Genomic DNA, 18,125 nt, shown 5'->3' on the forward strand with positions numbered 1-18,125 from the left:
CACCAGAGGTAGATTGACAATAATACTTAGATACCAGAAGCCAAGATGGTGCCAATTCATTCTGATGCAGCTGCTCATCTAGCGCATACGCCAAAATAAAGTTTTCCTGGTTTATTTCCTTGGTATGTGTGCCACTAAATGAGCACAGTAGTGTTTCATAGCCCTGCTGTTGAGTTCCCACTCGGCTCATAGACTTCACATGGTGATGATATCGCAGAATTTTCTCAGCACAATGGAAGTTTTACAAATATAATATAAAAAAAAATTTTCCTGCAATATCGCGAGTTGCCACTGGAAAAAATTAGAGGCAAGGCTGGGCGCCTTTCCTGGGGTCCTCTTTCATGATGTAATTCTATGATAGAAAGTCTTTTTGGAGCCCAAAGCCACCATATACATTCCCAGTACAACCACTATGTCAAACTGTCTTCAAAGCCCAGCGCTGCTCCTGGGGCCTTGTACTACACAGGAGCTTGAACAGTAGTTTAGCAGAGAAGCAGCTTCAGTGCTCTGCAGGGTACGTTCAAGCACAGTTTAGAGAGTACGTCACCTGCACTTTGGCAACACTCAGAGGCCAATACAAAAGTGCTGTAGTTGTTCACGCACAACAGAAGAAAATAGATTTAAAGCGAAAAAATATAGGGTTGCGTTTAAGCGTGTCTAGCAAAAATAAAATGCAAGCCATTAAGCAGCCTCGTCCGTAGACAGCTGTATCAATTATAATAGAAGTGCGTCTGTTGTAGGGAAAAAAAGAGTGAAGTACTTTACCCTGTACTAATATACAGTGCTTACAGTACTAAATATGGGAGGCTTTCATTTAATGTCCAGATGCGTCTGCCAGCTTTCCTGTCATAAGTAATGATTCTGTTCACAAATATCTGTATTCTCTGGTGTATTGAGAATAAAGAAATAATGTGTCTCCATTTATGCAATTTTTGAAGCAATTACCAGAAGCCCAGCTAATGTAAATGGGTTTAATATTTAGGGGAGCAATGTTTTTAACAACAGCCATTACAGAATGCCATTTGTCGGTTTGATTAATTGCTTAAATAGAGCCAAAGCAGAAGCTCCCACGCCAGTGAAGCTGCACATCCTGAGTGCCCTCCTGCTCGCAGCACAAGAATCCATGTCGTATATATTTTCCCCTGCTGAAAGTAGGCGTCATACATTCAGAACATTAAGCTGTCCTTTTCGGTATTGGTATGAGGAAGAAACTTTAATAAATGTAAAATGTTTCCATCAAAAACACAAGGTTACCAGTTAAATCAAACGCTTCAATGGTACAAAAGTGCTGGGAGGCAAGTTAACTGAGCAAGTATAAAAGCTTTTGTGTGATACTGTGAGGTCATGGTGGTGTACATTTTCTTTACTCAGACATTTTATTATGTCTGTGTGTGCCGGATTGTCCCTGATGCATTCAGTATGACCCTCATACTTGTATTTATTTCTGTAATTTAGGGCCACTCATCACAAAGGCTTTCAAGACATTGCAGAACAATACATACAGCTTTTATAGAAAAAAAAAAATAAATTAAATAAATTAAAAACATTCTGGTCTTTCACTCTTGGTCTTTTTTTACAGATACTTCATATTAACCCTATGACACCTAAGCAAATTGGCTAGATTTCTTTTAAAACCATGGGAAACAGTTATAGTTAGTTAAAAAGTTAGTTAAGAAAAAGGAAAGGAAAAGAAAAGGTTAATGAACAGAAAAGGTAACAAAACAAAATGACAAAAAATAAGTAAATATATAGAATACATAGTTAATAATAATAATACTTTATTGTTTTATTTTTTTCACTCTTTAAAGAAATTATTTACTTCTAATAATATCTCCCTCAATCTCAATCTCTTTAAAACACCACAAAACATAACAAAAAAAAACTCATTTCAGGTCACATTCTTGTCACCTTTTCCTAATTTCTTTCTAATTTCATTTGTGGCACATGCTTAGGTTTCAAAGGTTTTAATGCACGTGAAAGGCGTCTCGTTGCAGCACAAGACGACTGATGTCATTCCAGGTTTGGAAGGGTTACAGTGCAATTGTATTATTTTTGTGCAGGACATCTTCAAAGACATTTGTGGATGCCATGAAAAACAAAAAGTCCTCGGTTTGTACGTCTACGTCAGGAGATCCATTCCAAAACGAAACACTGAATGAGTGTCTAGACTTAATTTGACCCCCTTGTCGTCCTGCTGTCCTCTGACTTCCTCTCAGTGGCTGCCTTCCAGGGCTAAAGAGGTTTTATGGCTGGACAGAAAGGAGATCTTTTCATGTTAACCGACTCTGATGGAGGTCGACTGCAACAATATCATTACTGCACAATGAAGTCAGATTGCGGGCGGGCTGTTTTCACTGGATACAGTTACTCACTTGGCTGTAAACCTTTTGTTGTCCCCTGAGGAGTCCCGCACTTAAGCTTTTACCAGAGTTGCATTAGGCCACTGTGTTCCTACAAGCAGACTTTGCATTGCAAGAGCAAGACCTGCAGACTTTACAAGGCTGACTCTGCACTTCTCCCCGGGGATTTAAGGGTTTTAAACTATAGCGCAGTCACATTCAAGCGTGATCCCTCCTTAGCCCCTGTAACAGCTCAGCCGCCTCTTATTTCACATCACGTTCCCCCCACGGGGGCGACTGTAAACAAGCCTTTCGGCATCACTCCACCCCAACACGAGCTTCCTGACAGAGAGGAAGACAGCCGCTAGACAGACAGCGTTCTCCACTGGGGGAAAAGGGAAAACAGCAGAGACCCGGGGAAGTACACCACCACCAGCATCCCTTCAGAAGCAACCCTTTGTGCACAGATGATAAGAGGTTTTTCATGCACGGGGTTGACACACGCATAGAACCTACACGGAGGCAATGAAGGCATGCCTCTTGCGGTTTGAAGATGCAACAGAAAACAGAAGAGTCGTTTGATCCGATTCATTTAACATCCCCATTTTGAAGACAGTCTCTCACATGTTTGCAGAGGAGTCTGTGTTGAAAGTGTCAAGTCGGCCTATTCCCACAGAGCATGTGTATAAAAATGGTAAAATAAAGTCAGTGGCCGCAGAATTCCTTCATACCTGCCTAAAAGACAGGTTCTTACCCAAAGTTTATACTTTTACAGCTTTGGAGAGATGACGATAGAGTACTTTTGGGAGTATTTTGACTTGATCCATGTAATCTCAGTCTCTCTATCTCACCCACATAAACTCCTTTAAAACCGCACTACGACAAGTCCATTCAGACCACTTTTCCCGAGCTATATCAACTTTCTTTCTATCACTTGCTTGTATTTTATAAAGTGTGAGACACTCTAAAAGCTCTGCTTGTTCCTCAAGAAGTCCAGAGAGCCTTTTTGGCACATTTTCAGCCTGTTTTCCCCTTCTATATATTTTTTTTTGTCCAATCACACTCGGCTATTTTTCTTATTTACTTTGAAATATTGCTGTCACCGTTTAAATTGAGCTATATCAACAAATCATTACCACATAAAAAAAAAGTTCCAAAAACTCATTTAGTTTCATATTCAGCCTTTTTAAGACTTACTTTAATTAAAACACAGCGGGATATTCCATGTGTTTGCGGTGCAGTTTCTCGTGAGTCTTTTAGAAATGACAATCAAAAGCTTGAAACAAGATAGAAAAGGAAGATGACTGCACCGGTATCAAGAAAACAACACTTGATTTGACAGAAGTAATATAACTTAATTTCTTCTGAAATACAAAGGAAGTTATTTCAGTCTCTGCAGATATTAAGCACTTGTTTTTAAGTACAAGGCCTCAATAGATTAGACTTCTGGGAAATTTTTGCATTAAAGTTGACACACTTGTGTGCCGCACATCATTTGTGATATTTTATAAACAAAGCGACACTTTGTATGATAATGTCGGCCCAGCCTTCTTTCGAAGGAATCCTTTATACATTTCTGATGCAGCTGAAGTGTTTACATTCATCCATTCAGGCAGAAATACAGAGAGTCGACTGAAAACATGAATAATTACCCAATCCAATAGTCCTGCAGTCAATTGGAGTTTGTAGTTGTTGCATTGGATTGCGTTTTACTGCAGACTGTTTGTTTTTTTTGTCCATCCCTGTCTCTCACGCTTTATAGTTTAAAAGAAAAGAAAACAGTTTTGTCTCAGCAAGGCTTTATGTTTTTCCTATGACTTTAAAATGATTACTGTTTGGGAGTATCTTTTTTCTGGGATTTCTCACCACAACTGCAGACAGGTGATCATAAAATAGCATTTAGTTTATATTTCTTGGGGATCATTCTTTCATATTTGTTAGATTATGTCGTGATACTTTTATGAAAACAACACCTTTTTTTAGTATACTTTGATGTGAATGCCAACCGTACAGAAGAACTGTTTTATTCTCTTTTTTCACTGCATATAATTTATTTTTCTAAGTCTGGCTACTTTTATTTTTCTGCCCTAAGGTTATTACTGCTGCAGTGGTATCCATGCAGCCTTTTTGAAATCATTTTATTCTTTCCCTGCTGAAAAAACCCATCTTAACCAGCTTAAGATGGCTGGTTCTGCTATACTTCCACATGGACTCATAATTTATTCTATTACATATGGTGGGAGTAACTTGAATAAATGATTGCAGATAGGCTACATCACCAGCGTTGATGTTCCAGTGATGTTCCCATAGGGTTAAGGATGAAATGCATGATACAATTTAACAATTAACATCCCATCATGCTCTGTGGCACGTATAAAAGGACTGAGTAGACCCAACTGACCTCAATTTTCTATCAAGATGGCAAGAGAAAGGGTCGCTGAACGGTGAGACGAGTGTGACAATTAATGGAATCGTGTGCTATGGCCTTCACAGTCACCACATCTCAACCTGACTGAACACCTACGGGAGACTTCAAGGTGCTTTCACACCGGTAACCTGTTCACTGTAGTTCTGAAAACATTTATTCTGAAAAATCTTATTTTATTGTCACAAACAAATTTCCAGTGTCGGAATAAAATCATGAGAGTTTTGCTACAGCTGTGGTGCACTCCTGTGATCTTGATCAGAAGGCGGTCGTAAAACTCAGTCTGTGCTTCCTTAAATCAGTCTTTTTTTGTCTTGATGTTTCAAAAAAAATCCAAAAAGTTATCATCGCGTTTTTAGTTTTGGCTCATGTATTGTATATAGTTATAGTTAGTTAAATTTCAACAACAAATTGAGAATATTTTTTAAAAAAAGTCTGGGTGAGGAGTGCTACTTCACACTTGTGGGTTTCAAAAACAGGTGTTCATTTGATTCAAGGGCATTACTGACCAAAAAAAGAGGGAGAGGTTAGACTTGTTTTGATAACAGAGCTTTTGTAAAATAGTGTGCCTTAGAAGTTTTTGATTTTGACTTGACAAAAGAAAAAACAACTCTAACCTCTCCCTCCTTTTTAGTACAAATTTATGCACTACAGAGTGCAAGAACATGGAGTCTTGGTTCTCTTGGACTACTGAAAGGAGAAGAAACTGGAGGACCTGTGGAGTGAACAAGAGCTGCTTTTTAGCATGCCCTTTCACTAAAGATATATATATATATATATATATATATATATATATATATACATATATACATATATATATATATATGCACAAACTAATGTTGCCTTCATTTGTTGGGTTGGCTAGGTTTCGGCATGAGGAGTGAGATTGGTTAGCGTTAGGGTGAGAATATCTGGATAAGCCAATCAAAGGCAGAGTAAGGCGGGACAGTTAATGTATTTACCCTAATAAAACTTCTGCATTCAGGACTCTGGGTAGCTAATTAGGGTTAGCCACTTTGTCAGTGGACTTTTGCATCTATATATTATGCTCTAGGTATCTTCCTGCATCTGCTGTAGATGTTTCAGGATGCCGCAACCAATAGAGATGTCAACAAAAGCACATGTTAAGGTTTAGAAAAAAACCCCAAAAAACATCATGGTTTGACTCTACATTCATACGGGCAGCAATTACCAGGCTTCAAGGTGAAAGTCGAAGGTTTTTTGGAATGATCCACCACCACTCCTACCCGACCTAAGGGTACCTTACTGCTTCTTACATTATGTTGTTACTGGCAACCTGATGTCGTTCAGCGGCATATCATATGGCCACATCAGCTTCCATCCGGCAACATTATCAATTCAACAACACTATTTGTCATTGTATCATACTTCTATGCCAGGTACCATCCGGCTGAATGGCAGCATATCTTAACACAGAAAAAGGTTCTGTCCACCCTCATTACAAACTGACACCACCCGTCAGCATACCATGCTGCGGCAAAAGGTGTCTTTTGGCATCAAAATCGTTGATAAAGTGGTGGTAATTGATGACTTTGGATGGACAGTGGGTTGGCATACCCAAAGGCTGTAGCAATTTCTAGCCACTGTTTTCCTATTCCACTCCATCGGGTACCAATGGAAGGACAGGTCAAAGAGGCACTCTTCACTCCATGACTCCATCAGTTTCTCCTGCTTTTCTACAGTCCAACAGAACCGAGATCTCAGTCTTTGCAGTATCTTATAGCCTATGACTTAACACTCTGCGACTTATGGCACATTGTCATTTGATGTGAGAGGGTGTCAGACTTCAGTCTTTTAAAAGTCTTTTCAAAGTCATCCAGTGTATGGTAGGCATTACAGGGACATTAAATATTGCTTTGTCCCCAAAGCTGTCACTCGTGTGTATTCCAGGTCTGTTGCACAGTAATTAACCTGTCTGTTTTATGTTTTATACAGCTGATTATTCTCACAAGTGTGTCATTGGGAGACAGGTATTAGTGTCTTTGGGACGAGGTCTGAGAATATGCATCATCATCATCAACATTTCTGTCCTGTGCTAACTCTGTGAAACAGCAGCTGCTCCGTGTTGTCTGACAGGCAGACAACTGATTAGCATTTACATCAGCTGTTTATTGCTCGAACAGCTAGATGATAGCTATTTAACTCCGATCTGTTTCTCTACCTTTGTAGTGCGGCAGCTGCTGGAGTTCACTGGCTGAGGGATGGTCGGAGAATGTGTGGTTGGAGTTCTATTTAGATATCTTTATTGCTAAAGGCGGTTGTCTTTTGGGTTTTAGTAACTTAACTCTGAATTATCACCTTAATTATTACCTGTAATCATAGCACACCCCCAGTTCCACTATCTTATTCTATCTGTAGACTAGAAAAATGAGGTTGTGTATCTGGTACAAAATTGTTCCCGGTCAGATGGCAAAAGTTGAAACATGCCCCAAAAAATGGACTCATGAAAATCAAGAAAGATGCATTTTAAACGCTTTCAAACCTGGATCGATATCAGTTTTCTAGAGCTGCATTTAGAAATCTTTCAAATGGTAATTAACCCTTTAAAACAGAGCAAATTAGTTTGATTCCTTTCAAAAACATGGAGAGAAAAAGGCAATGACCAACTTGACAAGAAATGTCCCACAAATTGCAATACATTAGTGAAAGGTGACAAGAAAATGAAAATGTGAAAATTATATATATATATGTGTGTGTTGGGGTTTTTTCAGGTCATTTTCTTGTTAGATTTTGGTTCATACTTTTATTTATTTATTTATTTATTTATGGGTTATTTACACTGCTCACTGCAGAAGTTGCCCATTGCCTTTCCCCATGTTTTTGAAAGAAATCAGTCCAATTTAATTAATGAATGTGTGCAAACTATTGGTTGTTGTATTTGGACTGATTGTTTTTGTAGAGTGGTTTTAAAATATATCTCAGTTTTTCTGAAGAATACCTATATGCATATCTAGTTGGATTTTTTCATACGAGAGGCAAGCAGAACGATTATATTTAATTATTTACTTTAACAGTTTTATTAAGACTGTTTGATTTATTTTAGGGAAACTTTAAAGCACTTTAGTTTTACACTGTTGTGAGATTTATCTGGGTTAATAAGAGGCTTGAATATTGAATCTCATAACTGGACTCCATTATTTTCTCATTGATGTTTGACTTCAACCGCCCTCACGAGAATGCGTTGCAGAGAGGAGAGTTGTGCCTTCACATAGTTGCATCAGCTTAGAGTTTGAAATGGGAAAGCAATAATATTGTTTGGTGGATGCGTTTTTATGTATTCTGTAATTAAGTTGAGTAATTTTAGAGCCTCTGTTTTCCCAACTAAGTTACAATGAGGACTGTTAGCAGCTGTTTGCTCCAGTTTCCATTGAGTCTCTGCAGCAACTCCAGCATAGTAAAGTACATCAGATTTAATTACGAGTGTTGGGATTGACAGGCATTGCTCTGTCTTAGAATATCTAAAAGCAACTGAACCTCTTTTATGATATTTTTAAAAGATTCAGTGAAATATTGTTAGTTGTGACTGGCTGTTTCTATAAGGATGATTGTGTATGTCTTATATTTCCAGAAATCACATGGGTGTGTGTATATATATCATAGATAGATTTTCATTATCTTACAAGGGGCATCTTGTTAAAAACACCTTCCAGATGTCTGAGTTAGACCAATTGGAAGACTCTAGAATAGGAATGGGCATTATATCAAATATACTTGATGTATAGCAACTCAAATAGTTACATAAAATAATATAAAATGGTAACAGTTTTAACTAATGCGTTCAACAATAGCATGAGCAGGTGAGGCATGTGTTGTATCAGCAGAGCTCCGATTGCGACTATTTAGTCAGATTATATGACCACGGAGTGCCAGTGCGACTCGCAAATCTTTGTAATATATAAGCAGCTCACAGTGGCTCTGCTGTCATGGTTTAACTTTCTGCTAACTGCTAAACTCTAACTGCTGACTGGAAGTTTCAGGTCCACAGCAAAAACATCGAAACATCTGGTCCTGGTAAAGCCTGGCGCTTCAAAATATAAGCATAATGGGTTATGCTTTGATTTATTAAACAATTTTTCTATTTAACAGTACTTTATTTCACTTTATTATAACAGTACTCTATTTAAGTTCATTATACAAGTACTTATAACAGTAATTTAAATTTATTATAATAGTACTCCATTTTACTTCATTATAATGGTACTTTATTATATCAGTACTTTATATAACTTTATTATAACAGTACTTAACTGTAGTATAATGATACTTTATTTAACTTTATTAAAACAGGTCTTTATTTAACTTCATTATAATGGTATTTTATTTAACTTTATTATATCAGTACTTCATTTAACTTTAACTTTTTTAAACGGCCCTTTACTGCATGTCATTCCCTCTCTCTCCCCCTTTCACACTTACTAATGTCATATCTAATAAAGGCAAAAGCCAAAATAATAATCTTTAAAAAACAAACTAAAATCCAAACTACTTTAGTCACTACTTTATTATTGTAACTGTAATGCATTTAAGAGTTTTGCATTTTAGTCATCTACTATAGTTTAGAGGAGTTCCAAAATTGAGATATAAATCATTCATCGCAATACAGCCTAAAAGTATCTCAATATTGTGTTTAAGGTATATCATCCAGCCCTATTATACATATTGCATATTAACTACTTAAAATGAATTTTATTTCTTCATAGTTTTCAATCCATTCATAATTGTGTCATACTGAAGTTTCAGTGTTAGACTGGACTGTTGCCTAATCGCTTCCTCCCTCTACACAAAAACCATGGCAGGAAAGAGATATACAGGCAGCTGCACGGTGACTAAAGGTTTTCTATTCCGCTGCCACATTAACCTCTAATCTATATAGCTCTCTCTATTTTTCAAGGCAGTCATGTAAACATGTAAACTGTCTTATTATCCTAGCCTCTATAAGTGTAAGTGCTTTACCTTCTAACACAGACTGGTATGGGCACTTGCAATTTAAAGTGAGGTAGAAAAAAGTGTATGTTCACATGTTATTTCCTGATTGAACACACCAGTAATCCATCTATTGTTTAAATGCACAAAAGAGGAAAAACACATGCTTAAGTTAAGCCTATCTGTGCACCCAGCTGTTGCATATGTATTACATGCCTTAACACTGGCTCACATTATGCCTGTCTTTCATTTAAATGTAAGCTGCAGTATCCTAGCTGAGATATATTCTCATTATTAAGCAGGGAGGGCTGACAATAAAGACCCCCTCCCTAATTTCCAGAGGCTTATACCTGGGATTGCAGGTTGAACCTGATTGAACCAGCTGAACCTATCCTGATCCTTCACTCTTCCTCCTACAGTGGCATTCAAGGTTCAGCACTGCCTTGTCTGCGCTACCCAAGCTGTAAATTGTTTGCACTTTCTACTTCCATTAATCGATGCCTCCATCTCCACAGACTGACATGCCCACCCACGAGAGCCCCACTGTCAGGATTCCACCACTCCTCTGTAGTACCATACACTGCATATGAAAAATTCATTACCTCCTGGCAACCAGCAAGGTTAGCCTATAGTGCATGTTGTTACTAAGACAGACACAAAACGTGGAGAGTGAGAGCGAAAAGATGACAATGGCGAGATCTGGATTATTGAAGATGTGTAGTGGACATAAATTCATAGTTAATCATCTTATTATGTTTTCCTGTCCAGTCCTGTTGAACTAAATATGCAGAGATTTGCCAAGATTGGAGATTCGTATTGACTGTCAGACAAAAAACTTGCAAGACCACAGGGACTGTCCTTTCTCTTTTTCCATAAAAAGTGAACATAGTGGGCCTTGGGAGGATGTTTGCAACCATAAATCACTGCAAACTGGACCAATGCACAGTTTCTCCGCTACAATAACTCAAAAAAACCCAATCTGCCTGTAAAATCTACTTTGACTTTATTATGTGTCGTTTTTAAAGCTGCGATTTAATGGGATACACTGTAATGAGTTGCTGTAAAAATGACATCATGATTTTACAGTAAGCTGGCTGCTTATCAAAAATACAGTAAATTGTTGTGAGCGGCAATGCAATGCATTCTAGACAATAATTCTAATACTTTTTTTAGCAATATCCAAGGCATATAAAACTAAACAGAAATATGCCATGTGCTTTTAAGTGAGGATTGGCCAAATGCAATATTGTGTCCAAAAATTCCCACTCAAACTGGTTTTATAATGAGTGACAATCTGGAGCTTTGTCACAACTCTGCAGTGCTGATTTGACGATACCATAAAGAAAAGACTAAGCACAGTCTAACTGTTCAGGGAACAAGTGAGATTACACTTGTTACTTGAATACACACATACACACCGATATGTTGCCTGAAAATGCAGATGAAGATGTGTTTCCAAAAAATTCTGGCCCTGTTTTATCTCAAAATATGAGGCAAAATTGTTGCTTTCTTCATCTGTTGTTCAAGCTGTCATTTAAGGATTCCAGGGAAAACACAATATCAGACAGTCAAATTTGCTCAGTGAACTACAGGAAAAAGAATGGTCTTACTTGGAGTTCCTGGGGCAGATATAAAAGCAGTGATAGAAAAGGTTAAAATTGATGTTTTTTTTTTTTTGGGGGTGAAAGACTCATACAAACATATGAGAGAATGAAAACTCTGTGCAAACAAAGCATCAGCTACAATGAGACAGTTCCCCGTTAAGGGAACACTGAAGCAGAGAAGGTGTGCTTTTGCCCATTTCAGTCATTCCAGTGTCTATCAGGGAGCACTACAAATGCACCATGACACAGACATAAATAAGGACACTTGGGAAGGCAAAGTCAAGCAGAAAACACTTTAATTCAGTGTCTTCTAAGCCATTGAGCTTTGGTTGGTTTATCAGGACTCATCTGGGGTAGTTGACCCATTAGGTTAGGAAAGAAAAAAAAGCACTTGCAGTCTACTTAACTTTACAGGACTTTTTTTTTTTGAGTTGATCGATCAAAAACTAAATTGTAAATTATTCTTATTTGCAGAGAGCAAGATTTTCAGTGCTTTGTTCAAGACTTGGGCATAATCCCAATGCAACCCTCACTTGGCCCTTACCTACCCCTTTTGCACATTCATGTCTTGCTTTAAGGTTTCTCAATTCTTGTTGGAGTAGAGGAATAGAGTATAAATGCTACATGGCCCATGGTTTTTCACATGCACACTTAAAACTGAATATTATGAGAAATCATTGGCAAGATTGCTGTGGAACAAGAAAATATCATTTCAATGTGTAATGGTTATTTTCTGATAACAACTATAACAAATGAAATTGCTAGTATTCCAATATCTCTGTAATTAATTAGCTAACTGGTTAGCTAGCAAATGTTAGCCTACAAAGACCCTACTAGTTGTCTGGCAATGAAGCTTTTTTTTTTTTTAATCTGATGACTTTTGTGATCAATTGTGAATGAATCACAAGCATCCTGACATAGTTTTCATACATGAATTGTAACTGGGCCTTGATAATGACACAGTTGGTCAAGGATCTCAAAGACCTTGAGGTCAGTGGCATCCAACTGATTTGGAAACAGACTGTATGTGTCATTGTGGGATATAATTTAGCTTCTATGCCGTTGGGAGTATCAGCATCAGTTTTTTTCTTTGTCAACTTCTGTAAAATATGTGGACCCACATTTGCAGCTGAGCTGCCTTAAAAGGACCCAACCAAACTGATCATTCATACAAAGATAATGTCCAGGAAGATGATGTGCACCAGAGCAGAGGGGAAAATTTGAATTTCTGATTCAGTGAGCTGTCTCACTACCATCTCTGCCAGCCTGGCTTGCCTCCTTGCATTAGGCATGATCTCTTTGAAGGTATTATGTCCTATGTTTTGGCTTCATGCATCAAACATCTAGTCACAGTTGAGAAACAATTCACATATTTAGACCTGCATGGAAGAATAAATCAAATCAAGTACCTTGGCAATGATGCATATGATAAACCACGTGGGGAATCTGCTGGGAATGACACACTGTACAGAACTGGTGTTTCCTAACATTGCTGCCAATTGGGAACAAGATTAGTAACCCAGCTGATAATGATGTGCAGCAACTTGTCTTGCAGCTTCGACAGATGGTGGAGTTCATTTATGCACCCACCAATTCTTCTTGACAGATCTGGACAGATCCCCTGCTTAATGGTAATAACAGAGGACTACTTTTCCTTTCAAAATAAATTATTCCCTGTTCATCCTCTAACGCCAAAGCACCATTACATCACTGAATACCCACAGCAAAAAGTCCAGTTTTAGCCACTTACTCCTCTGTGGACACTCAGGTTTGAGAGCATACACACAAATTTTACAAAGAAAGTGTGCTTTAACTCTTGCTAAAAGGTGTCAGCTACTTCAAAATCAATTGTGTGGTGGCACTCTGGTCCTGGACTGATTTTTTTTAAAGCACATTACAAAGATGGTATCAGAGAAGCTCAATATGCACGAGTGAAAGTGACCAAATAGTCAAGCAAAGTGATGAGTGAATCATGTTTTGAAAAGCTATTCTTACTCAAGGAGATTCTGTCAGCTTCATCATAGAAAGTGCTTTCTCTCAAACGCTCACTGACCAAGGCCTTCATTGCCTTTGCGGGACAACGCAAGGAAAAAAATTGTGTTCTGTTAGTCATTTGACTATCCTTGCCCAAGTTTAAGTTGAGTGGTTGTCAGTACTTGCTCTTCACCACTCTTTTCCTCTCTGTAAAATTATGTCATCAACTTTGGGGGAGGAAGTGAGTAACTTCCAAAGTACTGCCTGGTCTTCTTGGTGTAAAAATGGACCAGTTGCTGCAGAGATTTCTTTGCTAGAATGTGGAAATTATGGGTGATCCTCAGAACTGGCAGGTAGCACCTGGAGTTGACCTGGAGGCAGACTTACTCATGCCCAGATTTGTAACCTGCTCAACAGCAAACAACAAAATGTTGATAAAGTCTGTAGTGTATGATTTCATGAAGTGTTTTAAGTCATTATAGCTTAAATAAGCATTTTGCAGATCTGATTAATAGCAAGGAAACCCATTTCTACAACTTTTTTCATCTCTCTTGGCTGAGGAACAATATGAAACTGGTGTTATTACTCCACAAATGACATCCTCCTCTCCAGTACCTGTCACTTTGGACACCATGAGCCCACCGAGCTTTTCTTCACCTACAGCAATGACTTGGCCTGAGACATTTCATATTCCCTGGGACCGAATGCCAAATGAATTATGCAGTGCAGTAGCAAGTGAAAAAAGACAACTTCTCTCTGATTGCTGCAAAACAATTCTCAACCTCGTTGATGAAACATGAGGAAACATGAAAAGAATTGAAGTAAAGCAGAATGGCTTCACTGTCACTATCAAAACTGTCAAACAGCCACCAAAGAGCTTTTCCAATTACAATTATAAACCTTAAAAAAATTAATGAAATCCAGCACTACTCCCTCTTGAGACAAATCTTGTGTTTGCATTGAGCATGTTAAAAGAGACAACAATCATGAAGGTGACGGACCACAGGAGCAACAGACATACCTTGAACACATGACACAGAGGACCCATTGTACACAATGACATCATGAACCTTAAACATGTTCTCATCCCAAGTCGTCACATATCGCCGCTTTGACTTTTTGTTTACATATTATGCTCTAGGTATCCTTCTGCATCTGCTGTTGAGGCCGCAACCAACAGCTGGATATCAACAAAAGCACAGTTAGGATTAGGCAACAAAAGCACAAGGCAATAAAGGCTGAGGTGGTTGGGTTTAGGCAAGAAAAGCATCTTGGTATAGCTTCTATCACACGGGAAGCAAATAGCAGGCTCCTGGGTGAAAGTTCAAGGTACCTTGGACCCATCCACCACCTTTACCGCTCGTAATATAGGGACCTTCCAGCTCCTCATATCATGTCATTACCAGCAGCATTTCAACCTGACACCATTAAGCGGTGTAATATATAGCCGCGACAGGCTCCGTCTGACCGCGTTACCAATGACACCCGTCCGCATTTCAAACTTTCACACCAGGTGCTGTCTAGCTGACTGGTAGTGTATTATACCACCAAAAAAGGTGGCTTTTGGAGTCAGTACCCGACAGTTTTAAGGAGAGAGACACCTTGCGTCCCAGGGCTTCACTGTCAGTTGAGGGAGAGTCTAAGATCCTGAGCATCAACAGCCCAGCGTCAGGTGAGAGAGAGACCCCTACCTGGAGAATGGGATGATGTGTACTTGCAGAGCAAAGACAAACTTTAGACCAGAGAATGTGCACCAGCAGAATGAAACAAGTGGAGCTAACAGCTTTGTTTGCATGTCGATTATTTGCGAAAACACATGAATGACACAAAGCACCACCCTTCATAGACCTCAAAAACAAATGGCCTATTTGTGCTTAAAACCCCACTGTGCACATTTTGAGAAGCTTATCTTCACTGGTGTAAATAAAATGCTTCACCAATGAAGGAATACAGTAAAGCCCTAATTGATTTATTCAAGAGCAAACCCACTAATGAAGTTGTCAAAATAATCCTGTCACTTGAGTGACCAGAAAATGAGAAACACTTTGTACAATGTAATGCAATTTATTTCAACAGTGTGCGATAAATCCTAATGTTAAAATGATAACATTGCATTTTTGAGATGAGTTGATCACACACATCTCTGGGGTTTGTGGTTGTGTTAGAATGATTCACATTAACAGTGGTTATAATGTTGTGTTCTCCTCCAAATGGGAGTGGTGGTGGACTAAATATTAGAGACACCCATGAGTATAACGCAATGTAAGCTCACCAGCCCTCAAAAGGACAAGAGCTGGATCAATGCCTCTCTGACACAATCACAATGAAAAACTAAATCAAGCTTTATAAAGGGTTATCACTTGAGTATACTGAGGTGTCCGACTAGTATGCACAGGATGGTGAGCATTGAGGGTGAAGTTGTGTATGAGGGCACCCGGCCCACCCTTTTGTCTGGTTTCGCAATGCTTTTCACTGCCTACTCCACACTCAACCCCTGAACACCAGGAGGAAGCTGCATGTGCGGCAGAGTTCATTCAAAGGTAAGCGTTGAACTCTCATACACTGCTCCCTCTTCACTACAAACCATTATCTTTTATAGATGTGGATGTTGAGGTCAGCACTGCACATTCTCTGTACTGTGAACTGTACACATTCCCTGATCAATATTTTGGCACATCCAGCACAAATCACTCATGCACAGCTTTTGCATTCTTAAACAGTTATATCACAGATATTTCTTGGAGTTTTTTTTTTAAATATATTTTTATTGTATCTTTTACACATTTATTTTCTTGACTTTTTTGTATCTCTATTATTTCTTTCTCTCTATCTCTCCATCATCTCTCTATCTGTATTTCTCAGTAGCACTGTACTGGCAAATGTGCCTCAGGTAAATTGCAGTTGCAACCTGGCTGCCAGAATTTTATTGAAAATGTTAGGGGTTTTTTTTGGTTTTTTTTTAACAACAGTGCTGACTTTTTTTTATTATTGATTAAAACTCAGGTTGCTTTTGATAACACAATCATCTAATTTAATGTATTCTAAACTAATGGCCTGAGGCAGTATTTAATATGGCTATGAATAATATTGATGTCTGAATTCTTATCTATTCCGTAAACTAGCCAGCAGGTCAATGCTTTATACTAGCACATTAAATCTTTATATTTAAATGTGACCAAGTAATACTCAGACACAGGAGACCCAGATACAGCTCCTACAAACATACAGATGATATTTTACAATGCATTAAATCAGGGCTCTTTAACATTTTTAAGGTCAATCTCCCTTAGCTGAAAGATGGAGTAGGGACCCCCGACTACATATAATGTATAACACGGAGTTGCATATTAAATAAGCTGTGCCCACAAAAACAGGCAGTGTGACCTCAAGTGCCATGTGCAAACATAACCTTCGATGATGCATACAATACTAAGCTATTGCAAGAATAATTAGCAGCAGATTTATTTATTTATACACCATGTTTGTTTCTAAAGTAGACAGTATTTCAGAGTCTTTTGCTCAAAGAGTTACAAAACACTTAGCTGTGGCTCACAAGAATGTCTTGGAAAACACTTGGAATAATAATAATACAGCTACCTGGCCAATATGTTTTAATAGTATGCAACTGTTAGCTTTGTATACAAGTTAGCCCTGCTGTTATAGTGCCCCAGAGAAATTTAGTGTATGCTTGCTAACATGACTGCACAAGGACTCATGGATAACAGTTAGCTGCAATGTTGTGTATTATAAATCAAAAGTTTTTCTTGTTCTTATTATTATTATCATCATTATTATAATTATTATTATTATTGCATGTTAATCTGTATTTCTGATATATGTTAATTTTTGGAAAAAAACAACCAAACAAAAAAAACGACCACTCAAATTAAATCACCAAAACAATAATTGAATAACAAAATAACACTAGACTGAACCCTCTGGGAAGTCATTATACACATCATCCAATTTGAATCACACCACTCCACACTTACCCACACACAGTTAGCTGTGGTGACTCAAACTGCAAAGTAAGGCAAGCATTCAAAGTGGCTGCTCTATTACTCAGTCCCTCTTTGTCAGAAAGCCCCACAATATAATACACAAAAAAAGCCCATAGTTGAATTTGGAAAAAGGTTCACCATAAACTAAGAAACTTGGGAATAACAGTGGGTGGCTTTTGTAACAGTTTGTCAGCTGTTTTGAATACTTAATGACACACATTAAAAACACATGCCACTGACTGGATTTTTAAAAAAGGACTGTAGGTTAATGACATCACAAACTCAAAACCATCACTGTATGCTAAAACATACTGTGTTTCTTGGCTGATGTGCCTAAAAGCAGTCACTTTTAGTCCCTTACCAAACATGAAGAATCTAAAAAGTACAAAAAATGCATGGATAAGTAAGCCAAATGAAGTCTTAAAGTCATAATCTTAAGGAAAGTTAAAGGAGCCTACCATATCAAACACCAAACAAAGACTGGCCTCAGCTGCTCTCTCTTACATTTGTCACAATGCAGGAAGCAGATCCCAGGTGATACTCTTCCTCTTTATAGACTCCGCCCCTTGTCTGGGTCCTGGTATTGATCTAAGAACCGCCCCCTCCAGTAAAGGACCATTTCATCCAAATTAAAAATTATATATATATGGCATTTTGTCATTGTAAGTGACCTCTGTCACACTGTCAGACACGTAGTAAAGTGACGTTTTGTTAATATAAAAATCAGACAATAGCAGCTTAAGTTGGAATGGAGGAGTACATTGTAGATGTGTTTAGGAGGTTTGATTGTCAATAGATGGACAATACTGAATATTATGCCAAAGTAATCAATCACTCT

The 18,125-nt window shown here is 38.1% G+C and overlaps 1 long non-coding RNA gene across 1 annotated transcript in view; it reads right to left on the bottom strand.

The window, feature by feature from the left end:
• The window catches only part of LOC148187488 (uncharacterized), a 34,817-nt gene extending 16,996 nt beyond the window's left edge, over nucleotides 1-17,821 (bottom strand). The window contains exons 1-2 of the long non-coding RNA XR_015778761.1: nucleotides 17,746-17,821; nucleotides 17,600-17,662 (exon numbers count right to left, since the gene is read on the bottom strand). This is a non-coding gene — a long non-coding RNA (uncharacterized LOC148187488). The remainder of the gene's footprint in view (nucleotides 1-17,599; nucleotides 17,663-17,745) is intronic.
• Nucleotides 17,822-18,125: the final 304 nt, after the last annotated feature.

The sequence above is a fragment of the Plectropomus leopardus genome, chromosome 14 (genome assembly GCF_026936395.1).
Source record: "Plectropomus leopardus strain MGB_pleo_1.0 chromosome 14, ASM2693639v1, whole genome shotgun sequence".
Classification (NCBI taxonomy): Eukaryota; Metazoa; Chordata; class Actinopteri; order Perciformes; family Serranidae; genus Plectropomus; species Plectropomus leopardus.